We start from the raw sequence: 14,471 nt of genomic DNA on the forward strand, positions 1-14,471 counted from the left end.
CTGGGGTAGAGCAAAGGGAGGGGAAAACAATACAAACAATGAAAATTTGGTATCACCGAAGAAAAGTGCAGCTAGTGAAAGTTAAACTAGCTTGGATGTGTACCCACTCGAAACTTTATTCCTTGGTCATCTGGCTAGTTTTTAATATGTGAAGGATGATGGTGACAGGGGAAGATTAAGATTCCTTCACCCCTCCTTACTGCCAAGGGGTCAACATGTTTCTGCCGTTTAAATCGTGCCCACAGTGTCGGGTCACTTCGGCATTCATCGGGACCCTCCGGATCCCGAGACGTAGTACCCTCTGATCCTGCCTCAGGTATCTATGGAATGCATTTCTTCCAACATGGGGTTCCCCATTTCACGCAAACTTCATAATATGTTGGGAAAAGCACACCGAGGGGAGAAAATTATTACTAGATTGCCATTTGATCCTCCACAAAGTATCAGGGAGTGAAAAATCCAAACCTCTGAGTGCTTCTTCCCTTTTTGCACCACATCCACGCACCACCTCAAAGCTCACAGTACCCTATTGGTATAACATTTCAAGCATCGCATCCAAATCGGACTAAACAGTCATTGTGGAACAGTGTCCACACCATATAACACTCAGGAAAACGCTTTTACCATCACCAAAATCGGTTTCAATCAAACGCGCCCATTAATGGTGCTCAAAACAATCTCACTCAGCGAGTTTCACCAAGCGAATAGCTAGATTTAGCGAGGTGTTGGGAGGGACCCTAAGTAGTCAAACTCTTTAAGGAGATAAAACATATACATAATGGTGTTATAAATAGTAACCCTGGGCAAAGCACTATGCTATGCTCGTGTAGTTTGCGAAGTTTGCGCAACTTCGCACTACGCGAACTGCACGTAGCACAGTGCAAACACGCGTAGCTTAGTGGTAATTTTTTGCTTGCTCGCGGTCCTCAACATCAAGTTGGTGACCACCAGCAAGCAAAATGACATCCTGGTGAGACTTTTTCCTCATTCGCGATCAGCAACATCAAGTTGCCGATCGCAAGCGTGGAAAATAAACCTCTCAGCGAGATTCTCAACGCGGGGAAGTCAGGTTTTTCATTGTGATTGGTCGTGTATGCTCGTGACCGCTCGCGATGAGAAACTACCAGTCCGCGTTGAGAAAGCTGCAGCTCGAGCGGCAGAAAACTACAGCTCGCTCTGTGCAAGATGTCGTTTTCAATTATTGCACAGTGCCGGATGCTTGTCCGCACTGTGCAATCATTGAAAATGGCATCTTGCACAGTGCGAACAGGGTACTACGCAGAAGTGCACTTCGCATAGCTACGCGTAGCACTACTTCGCGAACTACTCCCAGGGTTAATAAATAGGCATGCTTATTTGATATGTATAATTGGGGAAAATCAATAAATCTGGAAGCAATTCACACAGTCGAAGTGTCATGACTCCAAACAAATACCTGATTAGAGTGGAAATTCTCCAGTTCACAATATAAATGCGTATACCACCACACATAGTCAAAATTAAAGTAAGCAATCACTTTGTCGGTGTAACTGCCCACCCAGTATAAATGTGGAAAATCAATCAATTTGGAGGCAATTCAAAGTGTCCTTTCACACAGTTGTAAGGGTCATGACCACTGAAAGAATGCCTGGATTACAGTGGAAATGCTCCAGATCATGATATACATGTGTATACCACCACACATAGTCATAATTAAAGTAAGCAATCACGTATTTACTTTGTTGGTGTAACTGCACACCCAGTACGGTAATCTATGTCCACATCTTGTAGATGTTCCATCCCACGGAAACCCACCCTTAGCTCCTTACTTCATCAAGGTGGGTACACTTCCTGGACATTCTCCAACTCTTGCCATGTAGGTGGCAAGTTGCTGTCCTCCTCCTACCCTAAGACGGGAAAAGTTCCGGCAATGTGGGGAAGGTAGGAGTCACATGATCTTGACGTCTACGGCGTCATGCGTCCGATCTTCAGATCTGTACTGTGATTTTTTGACAGGTTATTGGGACGATAACTTTATTGAAAGCTTGTCCATTCCTCATGGTTGAATGGTTGTATAAACATATATGCCCCCCAGCTTGTTGCCGATGAATTATGATCGGCTGGAAGCATAAATGTAATATACAGATTCCTTCAGAAGGAATGTTGTTTCTGGCTTGGGGGTCACCCATCGTAACGTTATAAATGATAAGAACAGTACCTGATGTGTAATTGAGTTTATTAGTCGAACTGACAAGGGGATAATTCCTATACATGTTTAAACCGATACAATACATAGATAATGTTAAATGTAGGGAACCTTCTTACACCTAAGGTTCTCATTTATTTATTTTTTTTGCTGAGTTTTATATAGTGCGAACTAGACCCGAACCGAATCAGGTATCAGAGCGCTTTTACATAGCACCAGTTACGTTACATGAGGACGGACACACATTCATTTTAGGCACGGGGAGATTAAGTAATTTGCCCAGAATCACAGGAGGTTTTTGGCGTCGTTACCAAGACTCGAACCCAGATCCCCAGGTCCGAGGTCGAGCGCCCTAGCCGGTGGGCCAACTCCTCTCCCCTAACTCCTCTCATTAACTTGTATCTCTCCCACGTTTTCCTTCATCAAGTTTTTTCTATTGCCGCCTAGCATGTTCAGTTGTTTGTATTTCTCATATTTTATTTAGTTTTATTCACAGATAGATGCTCATGGGGCAAGGGAGCCACCAATCAAAACTGGAGTCTATAAAGTGGTCAACTTTATATATACAGGGTGTTCCAAGGAATATCATCAGTCAATCCCAACACGTGGGTTTTTAGTCTGTACACCCACTTCTGTTCCCCCATTAGAAGTAATCTCTTTTTATCTCTTGTACATGGTCTGATTCTGGGCTAGTCCAGCACCATCCAGGATAGGTCATTTACTGTGTGGTGTTCCTCTAGGTAGTGTGTAGTAAAGTTTGTATTGGATTTCTGACATCTAATGGTACTTCTGTGTTCTTACACCTAAGGTTCGCATTAACTCGTGTCTCTCCTATGTTTTCATTCATCAAGTTTTTTCTTTAGCCACACAGCATGTTCAGTTGTTTGTATTTCTCATATTTTATTTAGTTTTATTTCCAGATAGATGTTCATGAGGCAAAAGGGCATTATGGAACGCAAGATTGTTTGTAAGCAAGCCCAATGAGGAGGCATGTCACAGTTTTGTGAGTGAGGGTACTTTTTTCTCACTGAGCGCGTGCCAACTTTTATTATCCACTTTCCTACTCCTTTGTGTGTGTTGCGGGGACAGTATTCACTCTGGCAGGGGGCAGGCTGCTGACTCGGACTGGCATCAGCTTTTTTGCTGGAACTGGTGGGCTCAGCCTGTGTGTGACATGGTAACTCACGGAATCCATACCTCTGGGCTAGTGAGCATATGGCAATTCTGACCAGCTACACCAAAATGGCAGGTGTGGCCAACTCTGTTTCCGGTAATCGATCCTCATCCACAATGCTGTGGTGTGAGCGGCGAAGAGGTCCTGCGTTAACATTAATTTGCCCAACACACTGACAAGTGTCAGTGAACAATTCCTGAAATGTCACGCACTTGCACCACTGCAGGTTGCATGGGATGGCAGCACTGCAGGACTGATCCCGTGACTCAACCCCACCACCCACTTTTTAAAATGTCTCCAGGCTTCACAATAATATTTAAGTATCTAAGTAGCCAAGTAATGGGGCATCGTATTGGCCCGTGGTGTGTCCAGTCCCAATGCATTGTAAAAAAGTAGAGAGCTGCGAGGAGCAGATCATGAGCACGCCCCTGAAACCTAACGGGAACAGTGCACAACATGCATTGCCACTCAGCCATGGTGCATTATAGCAGCTGAGGAGGCGCTATAATGAGTGACTTCACATTTCAGTGCAGTGATGCGGACCAACACACTGAAATGCATTAGTCTAACGCCTGATGCTTGGTATGCGGCAGGGTTGGCCATACTCATGCAACTAAACTGAGGTCGTGCCCCGTGGCGCGCCGGTGCATGTGGCAGCTGTAATGAAAGATTTTTATTTTGCTAGTGAGTGTGTTTTGAAATACAGCAGCCTGCCAGGCTGTGACCTAGACTCTGTTAGCTGACTATAATTATGATGGGTGAGGCAGTGGAAATCTGTGTCGGGCCGCTCACATTCTACAAGACTGGACCCGGGTCCAGCATGAGACAGAGAAATCCGCCTGGCCAGTGAAGTTCCTCCTTTGCCTCGATTGATTGCCAGCAAAATGCCTAGGGCCCAGGGGGTGTACTAAGGCTGGTGAAAGCTGGAATGACTAATTGCTTTTCTGCGGGTGTAACGTTGTTCTGAGCTCCCTGTCTTTTTGTGCTCTTAGAACACCGGCCCATCCTCCCAACAGGTATCTGAAGCTGTGGCAACATGTCCCTAGTTCAATTTCCTGCCTGCCCGGGCCCCTGGAATTGTTGCTGTCGCCTGGCAACAGTAGTAGTTTGAAGCTGGTGATATCCACCAGTTCAGAGAGCTCCTCTCTCGTCCAGCATGCCTCCTGATTCGAGACATAAATCACAGCATTCCGCATATATACTTATGAATTACACCATTTGTGCTGCATGTTTAATACAGAAATAGACAAACAGATTTAGCTCCATCAGTCATTATCACAGAAATAGCTTGCATGGCATGCATGGCGAAAATTAATAGCTAGGGCGGTCAACCTCAAATCTGGGGAACCGGGTTCGAGTCTCGGCAATGACACTGAAAGTCCTGTGATTCTGGTCAAATCACTTACAGCCTGATTCATCATTCTCCCGTTTTGCGAGCCCCTAATAGCGATTCGTAAGGAATCGCTATTAAGGACTTGCAAAACGGGATTCATGTAGAAATTGCATAAAGAAATGCGATTCCTACACATTCCTTATTTGCGATTAGCAAATTGCTAATCGCAAATAAGGAATAACTCCCCATTCATTCCTATGGGCCTAAAGGCTCATAGGAATGAATGGGGAGTTATTCCTTATTTGCGAATAGCAATTTGCTAATCGCAAATAAGATAGCGATTTCAAGGGTGCCAGGGGTGTCCAAAGGACACCCTGTAGCACCCCTGAAATGTAATCTACATTGGTGTTGCGCACACACATGTCCAAAGGACATGTGTGTGTGTAACATGCAAATTTAAATGCATTTTTCTGAGTTTTCGCTATTTACCACGAGGTTTGACCGCGCGGTAAATAGCGGCCCAAAATAGCGATTTCGGTATTTTAAAATGGTTCATGAATTGCATTTAAGGAATCTCAAATAGAGATTCCTTAAATGCAATTCCTCGCAAATATGCGAATTCTTTAATAGCGAATTTTGCATTTGGGATGATGAATCCCAAATGCTAAAATTGCACTCGCAAAGGGCCAGATTCTCAGAATCTGGCCCTTTGCGAGCGCAATTAAGCTTGATGAATCAGGCTGTTAATCTCCTCGTGCCTAACAAAACGATGAATGTGTCCTCAAGTAACGCAACTGGTGCTATGTAAAGCGGGTCAAGTTTGCGCTAAATAAAACTCGGTAAAAAAAGGAAAAAACAGCTATTGCTTATAAATGGTTTTAGGAGTGTTTTTAAATATTTTAACTAATTACAGCATTTGACAGTAGTGTTGTGCCTCTGACTTTACAAGGGCACTAGGTCGGTGCCCTTCCATTTCTGGTGCTTTGCAGCACTTAACGTTTTAATATCTTGTTGCTCAGATGGGTGTAATTTCTGATATTTATATGCTTTCCTCTTCTTCTTCGCTTAATTATGCTGGCCAGAAAGTGTCACTCATAGTCATTGAAATGTGACTCATAGCAATCTGAAACCTTGGCAGCTATGATAAGAAATAACCCAAAAACACAGAAAGATTAGAAAAAAATCTGTTATTTAAATTTTCGCTTTGACATATGACTTATGTCACACTATATTTGGTCTGGTGTATGAAATTGCATGGTATTTTTCTCTATTTACTTTGCTATGTACCATGCTGTGCATTTGAAAAAAACAGATAAATAATGAGTTTCAAAAAATAAAAAGTTAAACTTAATAAGCTGATCAGTTTAATTGCACCACTAACACGTATTCTCATATATTCAATGAAATATAAACTGTCACTTTCACGTGACAATCTCTGTAAATACTCTGTAGTCCTCTGCATCAGTGTTTTGAAGATGGTCATATGAAGACAAGCTGTAAATACTTTTTTACAGCAGTAACCAAGGGTGAGACCCTGTACGAGGACTGTATGTATCTTAAAAGCATTCATTTCTTTGACTTCTAAAAACCCAGATATCTCCTGCCACAAAATGCTTGTTTGTGTGAATTCACTCGAGACTGGATGTGATGGTTCTTTAAGTGGCCAGCAGAGGGCGCACTTCGCCTGCTGAGGAAATCCACTGAGCTCATTTTGTGAAAGGGCGAAGGGTTTCCTATTCTAGGTCAGCAGTGGCAGAGACAGTACAAGCAGCAGATGTTGACGTCATTTCCGGCCTCTCTCTGTGTCCAGCCTGCTGCAGAGGAGGAAGGACGCCCTGTCTGTCTGTGCAGTTATCTTCATCTTCAGACCCTCAAAGCCCCCCCACCACCTCTCCCAGACCCCAAATCTGCACCTGCCCCACCCCAGCCATAGGAGGAGGAGAGCGTCTGGAAATGTCTGCACAGGTTTCTGCTCAGGTAGGAGATTGTCAGCACCTTGTGCTGTGTTTGTAGAAATAGACTGAATGATCCTGGGGAAATCTCTGTCAGGAGCCGGGCTCTTCTATCCAGGGACCTGGGGGGGGGGGGGCCTTTCCGTCCTACCCTGGGGGTGTTTGTGGTCATCATTTGTTTTAAAGAGAGGATCTGTGCACTGCACTGCTTCTTAATGCATTGTGAGAAATATGTGTACAGTGCACTGCATCTCACTGCACTGTGAGGAATCTGTGCACTGCATCTTACTGCACTATGAGGAATCTGTGCACGCTGCACTGTATCTCAATGCACTGTGATAAATATGTGCAAACTGCACTGCATTTCTCTGCACTATGAGAAATCTTTGCACTGCATCTTACTGCACTGTGAGGAATCTGTGCACTGCATCTTACTGCACTATGAGGAATCTGTGCACGCAGCACTACATCTTAATGCACTGTGACAGATCTGTGCACTCTGGACTTTACTGCACTATAAGGAATCTGTGTCACTACAATGCATCTTACTGTACTGAGAAATTTGTGCCACTGCACTGCATCTTACTGCACTGTGAAAATTCTGTTCACATTGCACTGCATCTTAGCGCTCCTTGAGAAATCTGTGCACACTCTTTTCTCGGCTCTCGCTGTTAGTTTGTTGACTTGCCCACCTGTACCCCTATGTCAGAAGCATGTCCCTCAGGCAGTTGAACATCAAACCTTCTCTGCTGCCCCATGCCCCTTTGCCCCTGTTTTCATGTCTCAGTCTAGGTAAAACCTCAGTCATTGCAATAGTTTCCAGCTGCATAGGTTGGCTTATAGCATTATCTGCTGCAAAGGTTGTGTGTCTGCTGCAGGGATTGTGGGTGCACTGACCTTGGGTCTCCCAGGTAGGAGGCCTTTCAAGCAGTGGAACGTACATGTCTCTGTTTTTTTAAATTAATAACTCTTTTTATTAAACATCATTGACCCAACACATCACATCGACACATGAGCAAGAGACATTACATCTTCCATGTTTCCGACTCGGGTCACAGAGTATCAAGTCACAATGAACAATATATGACCATTAGGGGGTTACAAGAGTCTCGTCTTCATCCATGGGTGCCGGTGGGGTGCGGATATTTCCTCTATATGAGTTCCAAGGCCCCCACACTCTGTTCCATTTCTTGGGACACCCTCTGGCTACATAGACTGATTTTTCCCGGAACCTGCACCAGTCTAAATCTTCCTTCCATTTTCCTAATGTGGGCGGTTGGTGGGCCTCCCAATTTTCTGCAATGTTTCTTTTAATGATCATTACTGCCTGAGCTGCCCATTGCTTGGTGTAAGAGGTGAGGTCTGACGGTTCCCAAATGTTGAGGAGGCACCTGCGTGCATCCGGCTGTAACTTGATTATGAGTACCTCACGAAGAGTGCGATGTAAGGCATGCCGGTAAGTTTGTTTGAGTTCACATTCCAATATAATGTAGATAAAGGTGCCAACCTCCCCACACTCACGTCTGCACTCCCCACTATCTGTCCTGTCCATATGGACCAACCTCGGCTGAGTTATGTAGACCCTGTGTAAAATTTTAAGTTGTACTAAACGTAACCTTGCCTGGACCGCCACACCGCCGCTCGCCAGTCTTCCGCATCCAGTTCTAGGCTGTCCCTCATCCATTTCTCCTTGAGGGACTGGAGGGGGTCTTCCATATTGTTAATTCATTTTTTGTAGATCAGGGAGATGTTTTTTTTTGGGAAGGTGACCATCAAGTAATCTATCCTCTAAGGGGGTGGCTTCTGGGAGGGGGGACTTACTAGTGAGGTGCGCATGGAGGCGCGTGCCGAACTTGGAGATACCTGTAGTGCTCAGTGTCCGTCAGACTATATTGCTGTTGTAGGGAGGTAAAAGGAAGGATTTCATCTTTGACCCAGAGGTCTTTAATCTGGGAAATTCAATAAGGTCCTGTTATCAAACCCCTTTAGTTTGCCACAGGTTGCTCAATTTTTCAGAATTCCAGAGGGCAGTTGCCAGTGTGCATCTGCGGTCCCATCCCAGATGTTTGCTCACCACATGCTATATGTGGACTGAATGTGCGGTCGGACCTGTGAGGGGGTATTTACGGGGCCTGGAATTGAGTGCTCTACTATAGTCCCCTCCTGGGAGGGGCCTTCTATCCATAGCCTACCTAGGGTTGTCCGGAAGACCGTACATTCCCTGATTTATAGCAGCTAGATGGGCTGCCCAATAATATTTTTTAATATCTGGGAGACTGATGCTACCATCGTACCAGTTGAGGGTGAGTTACGCTAGGGCAATCCAGGGTTTACCGTCCCATAAGAGATCTCTTTGAAGATTCTCTATCGCTTTAAAATATGATTTGGGAACTGGATCCATAGAGTTCCGGAGAGTGTAAAGGAAACTGGGCAGAGCCATCATTTTGAAAAGGACAGCCTTGCCCAACAAAGAAAGGGGCAAAGATTTCAAGTTTTGATATCTCTTTTCAATCTCTGAATTGGTGTAGGAGGTTGTGGGTGAAGCGGAGCGTGGAGCTTAATCTAATAAATGTGCCTAGGTAGCGGAAGCCATCTGACGCTATCTGGATCGGGCAGCTCCTTGGGAGGACAGACGGCTCTCCCTGCAAGACATAAACCACGGATTTGTACCAGTTTAAGTTAAACCCGGAGTATCTGACAAACACTGCTAGGATGTCCAGCAGGCATATTAAAGAGGCTCTCGGGGAGCTCAGACATAGCAGAATGTCATCTGCATATAGTGATATCTTATCATCCCAATCCAGGGACCAGCGCATACCGCGGATCACTGGATCTCTGTGGATCCATGCCGCCAGGGGCTCCAGGGCTAAAGCAAAAAGGAGAAGCGGTAGAGGACACCCCTGGCGCGTACCTCGGCTTAGTTGAAATGTCATTGACCTGCTATTGTTCACGACAACTTGAGCCATGGGCTGTGAGTATAATAGCCGGATCCAGCTCACAAATTGCGGTCCGAATCCCAATTTGTCTATTACGGCAAAGAGATATGGCCATTCCACCATGTCAAACGCCATGGTGGCGTCTAGCGATACTAGTAATGCTGGTTCTAGGATAGTTATGGGTCTGCCCAACACTCCGTGCAGTCTGCGTAGATTTAAGGCTGTGTTGCGGTGCGGCATGAAGCCTGATTGGTAAGGGTGTTCTAGGCTGTCAATCACTTTTACCAGACGTATTGCCAATAGTTTTGCTAGGATCTTGGGTTCTGCACTGAGTGGTGATATCAGTCCATAGGTTGAACAGACTTTGGGTTTACCCTCTTTGTGAATGACCACAATGTTTGCTATCCTTTGATCTATAGGAAGTGTCCCCTTTTCCCTGCTATCCATGAACATTGAGTCTCAGCTTGTATTACTCGATTCGTATGCCATTGGGGCCTGATGCTTTCTCCGAATGAATCGCCCGTATCGCCTGAGCCACCTCATCATCCGAGAAAGCAGACTTCAGATACTCATGATTCTCGTCTGTGAGGGTGGGGAGTGCAATATCACGGAGTAATAGATATCCAAAAGAGCCACCCAATAATCCCCTCGGGACTGGGTATATTCAATAACAAAAGCACATTGTCCTTAGAGGAAACATTTAAGAATTATTAATCATTTCTGATAATGTCATATACATGAACACTTAGTCTGAAAAGTCACAGGGATTGAATGCAGATATACCTGAATATATCAAAACTGTATATTTTTATTCCACTTGTAACATCATCAAATAGATATCTGGCAACAGAACATACTACCGACACAATCATATATTATTTGACGGTACTATATATAAACACCTTTCGCATTAGTTATGAATAATCAATAAAACCACATTGATGAGAGTTAAACACAACATATAGTTAAATTAGCATCCAATATATTTAACAATTATGCAAAAACAGTGTTGGGCGTTGACGTTTCGGTCCCCCGTTGGTCTAGCAGATCCTTGGGACCATCGTCAGGACAGAAAAGTTGCACATATACATCTAATATCATAAAAACAACAACAACAACAATGATACATATCACCCAATGACACACAGACGTATATGTAGTCTGCTCAACACACAAAGAAAACAAAAGTGCGCAAATGCCACTAATGTGAATTCAAACAGAAAGAATTGAGCCAGCTAAAAACCATCGACCACAGATGTGAATAGCGTGAATCGAAAGGTAATATGAAAAGTAAAAGGAAAAGCTTCAATCAAAACACCAGAACCAGGTAACTCAAACGTCTCCAGGGACACTGAATCCCTTATAAAATTCAAAAAAGTGTCTCAAGAGAAACTGAGTGCCAAAGATCTATGCCACAACTGTGCAAAATAAAATACAATAAATGACCAGCGCTACTCACATGTCTAGCTAATCACACACTGTGAAATCTGTAAAGGCAAACCACAATAACATTAAACTAAAGAGTGCCCTAAAATCATACGTCCAAACTTTTTTATCAAATGGTACAGGGCTACTCACGTGGAAAAACATGGCAGACGGGTCATCTAAAAAAACAACATATGGTCCACAATTATTATTTAATTATAACTACCCTGCAGCCACCAATAGTGATACACCCGAGTGATAAATATTCCAATTTAACTCACGTAAAAAGTAAGCCATGAAGTTGCCTGCAAAACAACACGTGTCACACAGTTAGCATCGGTTTATCAGTTTAAGAACCCATAAATGGAATCAAAACGTCCATGAATACAAACAGCGCTACTTGTACTTTCTTATAAAGATGTTAGAGAACCAGCCATGCTTAGCCCAGGGACTCCCGACTGCTAAGTTCGAGGGTCACGTGTAATCGCCATTGTTTCCGGAATAAAACGCTAAGGGCACGATGACGTCATTGCAAGGTAAAGGGTGGCGGCCATCTTTAGACAGACTGCCCAGTATATAACTGAACGTGTATACTGTCCAAAACATGGGAATTCTTTGCATTTCATAAAGCCAATAGTTAAACAAGGGGACAAAACCGTCACTCCAACATGCCAATGAATAATGTGAACCCACAATCAAGAATGGATCACTAGATCGCGCTTACATAATACAACGGCCATATTGGCACAGTCTGTACCCAGGAGACCTTAAGCCTCATATCTCAATATTATCCAAAAAAGTATTTGTACAAAACCTATAATTAGAATCATGGACCAAAACTCACTAGAATAACAACAAATCGTATTCTGTAAGCGCGATCTAGTGATCCATCTTGATTGTGGGTTCACATTATTCACATCATCCATCTGAACTTATGTGATTAAATCTCTCCTACACTGCATTAAAACTTGATGTAGTCGATCGAAAAAATCTTGCATAGGTTTCAAAACTTAACATTAACATTCCCCCCTAACCGCCCCACACCCTGTGTCCCGGCACTCTGGGCTTCAAACTGCCCATGATCCAACTTGCAGAGTGTCTGTCGCCCCACAAGGTAATTAAGCGTAGAAAAGTGGGGTATGTGGTGCCCCCTCCATCACAATGAATACAATTGTGTAATCCCTTACATGTGAATCAAAATGTCACTCAATGTTATGCTTGAGAAAGGTTCATAACTTACAGATATATCTGCTGGTGAGCCCCTGCGCTAGTTCCAACCCTCCATCTTGATGAAATTAGCACATAGGCCAACATCTACGTCTCCCCCGCCCTCTATTCACACCCGTACCCCCCCATCTGTATTACCCCAGAATCATTTGGATCACCAATCAGTGACTCTCCAACCATTCCGCCGCTGATTCTAGGTGTTCGAAATACCAGGCCCCGCCGTCCACCTCCACACGAAGCCTGGCTGGGAACAGCATGGCGTACTTGTAACCTTTGTCTCTCGCCATCTTTTTGATCCCCAGAAAGGAGCTTCTCTGCCTCTGGACTAGCTGGGTGAAGTCCGGGACGAAGGCTATGTCCGCGTTTTCGTATTTTAAGGGTGGCCTCGCCCTGGCATGCTGAAGTATAACGTCTCGGTTTCGGAGGTTGAGGACCCTGGCCAGGACCGGACGAGGGGGGGCCCCGGGTTTTGGCCAGCCCCCGGGGACTGTATGGGCCCTCTCGATGATGAAAAATGTTATGAGCCCCTTGGGCTACATGTGTTTAAGGATGAGTTATTCCACGAAGAGATCGGTGGTGGGCTGCCCCTCTGATTTTTCCGGGACACCTACGATTTGCACATTGTTTTGCTGCAGGCATCCAGCTTGGTTTCTGCGAATTTCCAGAACGTTTGCAGGTCTTTGACATCTGATTGTAGTTGGAAGGTATCTTCCACTATGTTATGTTAAAGAATATTTATATAGCGCCTATCACCGCCGGTCTCTAAGCGCTTAACAAAAGAACATAACACACTGGTGCCCATAGAACCCTCAGGTATTCCACCGCCTAGACTGTCATGAAAGCTTTTCTAAAAAGATGGGTTTTTAGTTTCTTTCTGAAGGATAGAAGCTGTGATTCCTCCTTCAAGGTATGCGGGAGCTCATTCCACAGTTGTGGAAGAAGCACAGACAGGGCCCTACCTCCTTTAGTTTTTAATTTGAACCTAGGTTGAATCAGATTCGAGGTTGTTCCTGAGCGCAACGGTCTCCCAGGAATATACCTCTTCAAATGTTGCTTAATGTACTCTGGGGCTTTCCCAAAGAGTGCCTTATGGGCCACACAGAGACATTTGAACTGGACTCGAAATTTCACTGGGAGCCAGTGCAGCCTCTGAAGCAGGGGGGTTGCATGCGAATTTCTAGGCAGGGAGTGGATCAGCCTAGCTGCATCATTCTGCACCACCTGCAGCTTCCTCAACAGCTTCTGTGGCAGGCCAAGATATAAGGCATTGCCATAGTCGAGCCTTGAAATGACTGTGGCAGATACGATCGATTGCAGGGTGGAGGCAGATAGTATAGGGACTAACTTTCGTAGTTGCCTCAACACACCAATGCAGGATCCGACGACAGCCGAGACTTGAGGGGCCATTGAGAGATCCGTGACGATCCTTAGCCCTAAGCTTTTTACTGCAGTACCAGGAGACGGGGTGGTTCCCAACTCAGGAGGCCAGTACAGGTCACTCCAGGGGTCCTCTTTGTTGCTGATCACTAGCACCTCCGTTTTGTCAGCATTCACTTTCAACAGATTGTTAGTCATCCAGTTGACTGTGAAGCTGAGCACATTCCTCACTGATTCCTGGGCCTCTTTGGTATCATCCAGCCGGACTCATAGCTGGGTATCATCTGCGTAATTGAAAAATTCGCAGTTCATACGCATAAGCTCCTCCACCAATGGTTGTAAGTAGATGTTAAAAAGCAGGGGGGATAAAGCCGACCCCTGGGGCACCCCCCAAGTCACTTCACTGATCTCAGACAGTTGGTCTCCTAGCTGCACTCTCTGGGTTCGACCTGACAGGAAGGATTCTAGCCACTTTAGCACCTGGCCTGTGATCCCCAATATCGTGATACGGTCCAGTAAGATGGTATGACTGACCGTATCGAAGGCCGCCGATAAGTCTAAGAGAATCAGGGCGCATGGCTGTTTATTATCTACCCTGACTCTTAGCTCATCGGCGACCGAGGCCATGACTAGTTCTGTGCTATGTTGGGGCCGGAACCCCGCCTGCCTGGCATGAAGGAGACGATGTTCTTCCCGATGGCCGGCTAGAGTGCTGAGGACGTGCTTTTCCAAGATCTTACTTAGAAAAGGTAACTGCGAGATGGGCCTGTAGTTTTTTAAGGCTTTCGTGTCCGTTCCTGCTTTCTTTAAAAGTGGGGAGACCCTGGCTTCTTTCATCCGAGTTGGCAGATAACCTGTTTTC

The 14,471-nt window shown here is 45.0% G+C and overlaps 1 protein-coding gene across 1 annotated transcript in view; it reads left to right on the top strand.

Moving 5' to 3' along the window:
* Positions 1 to 6,526: 6,526 nt before the first annotated feature.
* Positions 6,527 to 14,471, top strand: part of LOC144769680 (uncharacterized) — a 117,598-nt gene continuing 109,653 nt past the window's right edge. The window contains exon 1 of the mRNA XM_078653895.1: positions 6,527 to 6,669. The gene's annotated coding sequence lies outside the window, so the exon portion shown is untranslated. The remainder of the gene's footprint in view (positions 6,670 to 14,471) is intronic.

The sequence above is a fragment of the Lissotriton helveticus genome, chromosome 1_1 (genome assembly GCF_964261635.1).
Source record: "Lissotriton helveticus chromosome 1_1, aLisHel1.1, whole genome shotgun sequence".
Lineage (NCBI taxonomy): Eukaryota > Metazoa > Chordata > Amphibia > Caudata > Salamandridae > Lissotriton > Lissotriton helveticus.